This window comes from Macaca mulatta, chromosome Y, assembly GCF_049350105.2.
Source record: "Macaca mulatta isolate MMU2019108-1 chromosome Y, T2T-MMU8v2.0, whole genome shotgun sequence".
In the NCBI taxonomy this organism is placed as follows: Eukaryota; Metazoa; Chordata; class Mammalia; order Primates; family Cercopithecidae; genus Macaca; species Macaca mulatta.
Genome location: NC_133427.1, coordinates 5,127,572 through 5,136,684, shown reverse-complemented (window position 1 = coordinate 5,136,684; position 9,113 = coordinate 5,127,572). Strand labels below are relative to the sequence as shown.

Genomic DNA, 9,113 nt, shown 5'->3' with positions numbered 1-9,113 from the left:
TGTATAAAATTGCATAGAACAAAATACACACAAACACTCACACATGCACATAACTGTGTGCATGTAAAATCTATAAGATCTGAATAAAGGAAATGGTTTGTATCAATGTAAATTTCCTGGTGGTGATACTGTACTTCCCTGTTTTGAAGATGTCACCATTGAAGGGTGATTCAGGACAATTAATAATCTCTGTTATTTTTCTATAATTGCGTGTTAATCTATAATTTTCTCAAAATACAAAGTAAAAAAGAGAGAAAGAGGGAGAGAGACTCCTTTAAAAAAAATTGGCAGCCAGGCACAGTGGCTCATGCCTGTAATTGCAGCACTTTGGGAAGCTGAGGTGAGTGGATTGCTTGAGGTCCGGAGTTCAAGACCAGACTGACAAACATGGTCAAACCTTGTCTCTACTAAAAATACAAAAATTAGGCAGGTATGGTGATGGGCGTCTGTAGTCCCAACTACTCCAGGGGCTAAGTTCTCATTCTCATTCTGTCACCCAGACTGGAACTGAGATGTGATCATAGCTCACTGCAACCCTGACCTCCTGGGCTCAAGCAGTTGTCCTGCCTCAACCATGCAAGTAGTTGGTACTATTAATTTTTTTTTTTTGCAGACACAGGGTCTCTCTGTGGCCCAGGCCCACGGTGTTCCACCATCTCTGGTGTAGGGGTTCCCTAGCCTCATTGGAATCCTGAGTGTTCCCTTGTGTTACCCAGGAACTTCCTTCTGTCCTGGGTAACACAATGATGTGCCTTCATTCCTCCATAGCCACTATACTCTCTGGCCTTTTACATATATTACCATTACTTATTTGTGGTCTGTGGTCTGTCCTTTTCTTTCTTTCTCCTTCTTCTTCTTTTTTTTTTTTTTTTTTTTTGTATTTTTAATACAGACAGGGTTTCACTATGTTGTCCAGGCTGGTCTCAAACTCCTGCCCTCAGGTGATCTACCTGCTTCAACCTCCCAAACTTCTGCAATTACAGGCATGAGCTACTGCACCCAGCTTGTCCTTTTCTGTTAGAATAAAGAATCCATGAAAACGGGAGTTTGTCTTTTTTAAACAATGTCCCACCTCTTGAACCAGACTGGGTACACAGGAGAGAACAAGAAAATCTTTGCTGAATAGGTGAATAAATACATAAATCACTGATTTTATAGAAAAAATAAAGATCCACGTTCCCCAGGATAACATCACTTTATTTATTATCCTTTTTTTTCCTTACGCATTTTGTTTCAATTCATCAGCAGTTATGAGTCAAATGCATTTCAAAGTGGGGATGTAGAAGCCTCTGAAAACTCTTCTTTAAGAATTAAAGGCTTTCAAGATGGTATGTAGTACATATGTAGTACAAAAACAGACATATGAGTAAAACAACAACAACAACAACAATAACAACAAAAAAAACCAACTTAAAATTGTAGTTCCTTGATTTAAAATGCCAGTAAAACCATCAGGAGTTACAACTTTTAACATGATAGAAATCTGAAAGGTTGATTGTCAAACTCCAAGATACTTTCATTAGGATGAAGTGCTGTCTTGTTAACATTTACCAGACCTCAAATTCCATTCACACTGCTGTGCAAATGGAGTCTCCTTGGCAGCAGAAACTGTCCATTTTTCTCCTAAATCCAAGAAACTTCCTTGCTTTCTTTTTTTATTTGGAGACAGGGCCTTGCCATGTTGCCCAGGCTGGCCTCAAATATTCAGGAATCAAGTGATCCTTCAAAATCAGCCTCCTGAGTAGCTGAGACTACATGTGCATGCCACTGTGCCCAGCAAAAATGTTTCTTTAAAAAAAAAATGGATACATTGCAAGAATTTTCCCCAATATGTACCATTTAACCCGCTATCCCATTACTGAGTATATACCCAAAGGACTATAAATCATTCTACTATAAAGACACATACACATATATGTTTCTTGCAGCACTCTTTACAATAGCAAAGACGTGGAACCAACCCAAATGCCCATCAGTGATAGACTGGATTAAGAAAATGTGGCACATCCATATACACCATGGAATACTATGCAGTCATAAAAAAGGATGTTTGTGTTCTTTGTAGGGACATGGATGCAGCTGGAAACCATCATTCTTAGCAAACTATCACAAGAACAGAAAACCAAACACCGCATGTTCTCACTCATAGGTGGGAACTGAACAATGAGATCACTTGGACTCGAGAAGGGGAACATCACACATGGGGAGGGGAGGGGGGAGGAATTGCATTGGGATTTACACCTGATGTAAATGACGAGTTGATGGGTGCTGACAAGTTGATGGGTGCAGCACAGCAACATGGCACAAGTATACATATGTAACAAACCTGCACGTAATGCACATGTACCCTAGAACTTAAAGTATAATAATAATAATAAAAAGAAAATGTGGCACATATACACCATGAAATACTATGTAGCCATATAAAAAGCATGAATTCATGTCTTTTGTAGGGACATGGATGAAGTTGGAAACCATCATTCTCAGCAAACTAACACAAGAACAGAAAACCGAACACCGTATGTTCTCACTCACAAATGGCAGTTGAAGAATGAGAACACATGGACACAGGGAGGGGAATATCACACACTGAGGCCTATCAGGGGGTGGTATATATCCTATTAGGACATATACCTAATGCTTGCAGGGCTTAAAACCTAGATGACAGGTTGATGGGTGGGGGAAACCACCATAGTATATGTATTCCTATGTAACAAACCCACTTGTTCTGCATGTGTATCCCAGAACTTAAAGTGTAACAATAATTAAAAAAGAGATCAGGCACAATGGCTCATGCCTATAATCCCCAGTGCTTTGGGAGGCTAAGGAGGTGGATCACTATGTCAGCAGTTTGAGACCAGCCAGATCAACATAGTGAAACCCTATCTCTCTTAAAACTACAAAAATTAGCCTGGTGTGGTGGCACACACCTGTAGTTACAGCTACTTGGGAGGCTGAGGTGGGAGAATCATTTGAACCCAGGAGGTGGATGTTGCAGTGAGCTGAGACCAAGACATTGCTCTTCAGCCTGGGAGACAGAGTGAGATTCCGTCTCAAAAAAAAAGAAAGAAGGAAAGAAATGAGTTGGTCTGGTTTAAAGATGCTTTATTACTGAACCGTATGTACAAATTCTAACATGAAAATAATGAGTCACAGATTATCAACACTATTTACAATACTTTTTTTTGTTTTTTACAAAACATTTTTTACAAAATCACTTCTCTCTAAATAATATGACAGATATACACAAAAATCAAACTTTTTTATTGCACACATAAATAAATATTGACTTTAAATGACTAAGGGACATGAATTCTACAGACCATTTAGATGAGAAGGTAGAAATTTTATTATCTGCACATTACAATATAGTTAAGTAAAGGGGTAAAATAATTTCATATAGACCTCTGTTAATCACTGTGTAAATCATATAACTCACTAAAATATTCAATAGAGGTAAGATAGTCTTGAGAATCCTCTCCATACCTGACACTGAGTCTGACCATGCAAAACCATAGAAAAGAGTCAACATCTTTGCAGATCTGTTTATATCTTATAAACTTTGAAGTACATGCAGCAGATATATAGCCTTTGTGTTCTGCTTATAATGTGAAAGCTTATAAGTTTTAAGAGTGATTTGCAACAAAAAAAATGAGTAAACTTGAAAACTCACAACATAAGCAAGAGCATTATATAAATAAGTCAATATCACAAATGACATTTACAGATACATAGAGCAAAATTAGTATTTGAATCTATATGATATGGACACAAGTCAAAATTCTGTCTTTTAATCAGGTTGTTTGGTGGACATAAAATACACAGTTTAGGCCTTTGAAGTCAAGCATGATAACTTCTTAGCTGTCTCTTAGTTTTCGGTGACTTGCCCTAGTAATTTACTGGGTTTCTTGCAAAGGGCAAATTCTTATCTATTCAGTAAAGATCATTCTCTAGCAATGGTTTTCTATCAGGGTCACCATCCCATCAGGAGGCAGTTGACAATATCTGGAGACATTTTGGTTGTCTCAACCCTGGGGAGGGTGCAACTGGCATCCGGTGAGGAGAAACTGCGGATGCTACTAAAATCCTACAATGCACTGGACAACTCTTCACAACACAGAACTATCCAGCCCCAAAAGTCAATAGTCTGGAGTTGTGATGAAACTCTGTATAGAGTCTAAGGTTTTCAGGAGATAGATGTATTTTTAATCTTTGAACTTCATTTAATAAACATTATAAAAAATTACCTGCCACAAACTTTATCTTTTCTACCATATCATGTTAAAAGAGTGAAAGACTGAAAAGAGTACATGTTTGTTTACAAACATCACTCTATGGAGTTTCATGTAGAAAAACAGGGTAACACAGATAAATTCATCCAAAGGAGCAAAGGTTGTAAATAAAAATAATGTATGTAACTGCAGTGTATATCAAGTTACCTGTATTTGATGACAACATTTTTGATGAGCTCAATTTTTTTAGTAGTCAATACAATTAAAGGATGTATTTTTCTCACATTACAGAAACGTATCTAATTTCAATAATACATATTACAGAACTAGGCCTCAAAATTATGTTTGTCAAAAAACAGATTTTTATCCTTTATTAGAGCAATCACATTTTTCAAATTCAAAAAAGATAACTATATTTTTGATCATTTGAATAATAATGGAGCTTATTAAAATTCATAAGAGAAACATTTTGATTACCCATTAATAGCATTTTTCTTCTAAAAACACCAATAAAATTTAAATTATTAAATACTATATTGAAATTAGAAGCCCAAAAGAGCTGTTTTAGAATTTTTTAAGGGAGATGTAAGTTTCATAATTACCATCCTAACTAGAAATACCTGTCTAATGTCTATTATCCAGACAGAAGAAACATAATTAAATTTTATAAAGTTAAATTTATGCAATAATTATTTAAATTAGCTGGTATGTTTTAAATTACACATTTTCAGTTACCCTGGATAAAACGGTTAAACTTATTAACCCACGATAAAAATGATCTTATGAAAAATTCAAATAAACAATGCTATATAATCTTAGTTGATTTTTCATATCAAATCAATAATTTAGTCAAAAATATATTTTATTGATTAGATTTATGCTTCGTTAGTGTTATGTGTGAATTGTGTATTTGTTACTCTACTGTTTGCAAGGAAGTTTGGTGCTAGAAATTCAGGTAAAACTGAATTATGCTGTAATTCAACAGAAATGAGTGACACTATACAAGAAAACAAGATTTAGTGTTAAACAGGCCTATTCTTCATTTTCTCCAAGCTTGTAAGGAATTGGTGTCTGTCTTCACCAATCTACTGTTTCACATTTGTCTCCAGATGCATCCGTGATTGACAGAAGTTCTTCCTGCACTAAAGTCACATAGGAGAGTACGAACCTCTGAGCAGTTCCCACTGCCTCTGGAAGTGTGCATGTCTCATGGCCGAAGTTCAATAAGCTTACACATCTATGTAATTTCAAAAAATCTTTTTGAACAGTTTAGTATTTTTCTGGAGAAGGCTTGTAATGATGAGGATGATGATGCTTAAGATGGGATCCTAAGAAGTGACAAAATATTTCAGTCACATCCCTTTAAACATATCAGATAAATGACAGAATTACCTTTCTTTGTTGGAAAACATAAGACCCAGGCAGATGTTCCTTCCTATGATCATGTCTTTCCTATTCTGAATCTGAATGTACAAACACTCTCTCCTTTTCCTGTTTTACTCTTCCTCCTTGATGCTTTCCCCTAACCATAAAACAATAACAAAAAAAGACAAACTTCTTTTTTTAAGCTCACCATTATTTAATCAAACCATAATCCTTTTGTATTTGCTCAAAGAGTCTTAAAAATTACCAAAAACTTTTGTTAAATGGAATTTCCATGAAGGAATATCAGAAAAGCATTTATCCAACAAAAATTTTAGAAGTTATCAAACTCTCCCATTGTGATAGCTTTTGTTTTCTTCAAATTATAAGCATAAATTATAAGCTCCAGTGTTCGGAACGTCTTGATGGTGGCCAGCCCCTCCCCTCCTGGGGTCAGCACTTGCACTTCCAGTCGGTAAAGAGTAGACAGTCCCAGATTGGGCACTGTTAGGACATAGTGATCCTAAGGGGACAACATAAAAGAGTATGCTCACTGACAACCTTTCAGAGACAACATGCAATGCAAAGAAAGCCTAGAACAGTTTTTCCCCCTTTGGAGAATATCATACACAGCCAAGTTTGGTTGCTTTGTAAAGGCACAGTTTAATTTATAGACTATTTCTCATTTGTGGGGGTTCTCTGCCATACGGTTTCTTAGCACCTCACTCAATTCTTGGCAGCCTAAGACACTTGGCAGAGTTAAAATATGCTGAGGTGCCAGTTCTCAGGGCTCACCCCTGGGATTTTATTTATTTATTTTTTAATTTCTTAATATAAGACTTTCCCATGGTTTAAAGTCTTCAGTTGCACATCTTCTGATATGAATTCTTGATAATCCAAATTTCAGTGAATGAGCCAACTGTTTTTCTTAAAACACAGTATCTGTCAATACCCATAACTGAAAATGTTTATTTTTATGCCAACAAATTCTTCTCAAAACTCAATAAAACCTAGCACATTTATAGAATAACTACTCCCTAATTCCGTGGAATTTTCCTTCTGATATTTAAGTTGTGTTTTCTTTCTCCCATTTTGGATTTTGTAGTGGCATTTGGCTATTCTAAGGTCATTTTCAGAAAGGGTAAAATCCCACACATGATTTTTTTTTTTTCTTTTAAGTCAAGGAACTAAGTGACCAGGAAGACAGGCCAACTCATTACAGGCTGAAGCCAAATTAAAAGGTGGGAGGAAGAAAGAAAAACAACAAGCTTCTTTTGGCCATTTCACCCCAATTCAACACTTCAAACAGGGCATGTCCACTTGGACCAGAGAGACATGAGGTTAACAAAGATAGAAGAAAATGGCTCAATCACTTGCATACAAGATAAGATAAGGTCTTCTCATGAGTTGACTATAGCCATCAAACTTTATCTAGATGGCAACTTATGCTACTTCTTAGCTATGCAGTCACATTTGTGATGTGTTAATGCTTGCAAAAGATACACTCAGAAGATGAGAATGCAGAAATAAGACTCAACAGTACACACACAGAATGACAGAGGTTGCTATCTCTGAAAGTCATTAAAAAGGAGCAGTAGATCCCAATGACATGGACATAGTACAAGAGGTAGGATACAGAAAGCAGGATCTGGGACTGTGAAATAATGCTGTTGGGTAGACTGTTCTGTCTGCTTTCGGTAGTGACCTCAGCCCAAGTCACTTGAAACCCAGTCATGGACGGGTAGAGATTGGCCTTGGCCATCTTCCAAGAAAAGTGGCTGGTGATGTTCACATCCTGGACAATAAATGATGCAAAAAGTTCTCAGACTTTGCTACTGCCTTAGAAAGAACACGGCATGCAGCAAAGCAAGAAGGAAAATGAGGGTTAGGTGACTGGAGAAAGTGGGCACAAGAGATCAACTATATATTCATTGCAGGAATGAAAACTGAGACTTAAGTGATTCACTTGAGTGAGGAGTGGAAGTGGCTACAGGTTACATAGCATTGAATGTTCACAGGAGACAGAGAGTGGCCTCCAGAGCACTGGTGCTTCATCCAGATGCTGACAGGAGATGGGGTGGACCCAGCTCTGCAGCCAGTTGGCAAAAACAGTGAACAGGAGACAAGCAATCAGGACAACGTAAGCCCAGCGCAAACCCAAACCAAGGCAGTCATGTCTCTTTGGAAGTCTGAATTACTTTACTTTAGAATAAATATGCACTTTATGTGGGACTATACTGGAATCCAAGGTTAGCTATTAAGGATTCTGTTTCACAGATACTTCAAGATTGCTTTCATGTTGCAGACATCAGCACAGTAGGTGAATTAGCAGATGCTCCATTATAGCATAAAAAATTATAATAATTGGATCTAAAGTTTTAAAAATAAATACAAACAAGTTCTAAGCCCCTAGAAGGATAATTTTTCAGGATTTGAATTTCTACCAGGAATATTACATCTGCTCAGCAAATAGTTCTTTTCAGCCCCACAGGTGACCTTTGAGGAAGGTGGGCTTCAGCAAGCAACTCCAGCAGCCTCAGTGAGCCTCATTCCTTTTATCTGAAAATAAGGATACTAATTCAACCAATGCAATAGGTTTGGTGTAACTTAAATCAGTTCATGTACTGGTTTTCTACAGCTGCTGTGACAAATTACCATGAGTGTAGTTGCTTAAAACAATACGTCTTAGCCCCTGACTCCTTACCATTTAACCTCTTTCTTTTATTTATATTTATATTTTATTATAACATTATGGCAGAAAACAGTAACACCACTCCAAAAAGGGAAAAATTACCTTGCTAAAAATATTTTTTAACAGAAAAACTTACATATAAACTAATTCTATGTCTATAGAGCTAAGAATATAACTTTACAATATAGGCTATAGGCTAAGAATATAACTTTACGATAATGTCAAAAGATGACACGTCCTGTGATAAGAGGTGTGTAGCTCTGTTTCTTCTATATTTGTTTTATATTTATATTTCTTTTATATTTGACTAAGTTACACTTATCCATTTCTGTTTTGTATTTATCAATTCTTGATGTATACGTATAAAATGTGTAGATGGATTACTGGGCACAGTGACTCATGCCAGAACCTAGCTACTCAAGAAACTGAGATGGTAGGATTGCTTAAACTCAGCAGTTTATGACCAGCCTGGACAACATAGTATGACCTTGCATTTTTGTGTGTGTTTTTAAAAATTTATTTTAAGAGAGGAAAAAAAGGTACAGATGGAATCTCTCTGTCTGGTATTCATTGGATGACAGGTAGGGTGTCTTGCTAGAAAGCAGCAGGGCTGATGGGAAAAACATGAGAAAAGAATTGAAATCAATGTCTAAGCTAATTCTCTATGTTAAAAAAAAAAAGGGAAAAGAAAGTCAGAAAGCCTAAAACAATTGTTTATCCTATTATTACACAGTAAAAATGAACTAATATCAATGAAGTAATACAATTACTAACAAAATTAGCTAAGTGAAATTTTTAAAAATAATGTGTATTCTAAATAATGCAAT

At 36.3% G+C, this 9,113-nt stretch overlaps 1 protein-coding gene across 4 annotated transcripts in view; it reads right to left on the bottom strand.

The window, feature by feature from the left end:
- Positions 1–3,090: 3,090 nt before the first annotated feature.
- The window catches only part of LOC106995406 (thymosin beta-4-like), a 212,177-nt gene continuing 206,154 nt past the window's right edge, over positions 3,091–9,113 (bottom strand). For 3 of the 4 annotated variants that reach the window (XR_013413259.1, XR_013413266.1, XR_003727246.2), the window contains one exon: positions 3,091–5,560. The gene's annotated coding sequence lies outside the window, so the exon portion shown is untranslated. Of the gene's footprint in view, positions 6,118–9,113 lie in introns of all 4 variants that reach the window. The other variant, XR_013413260.1, reaches the window with a different exon arrangement.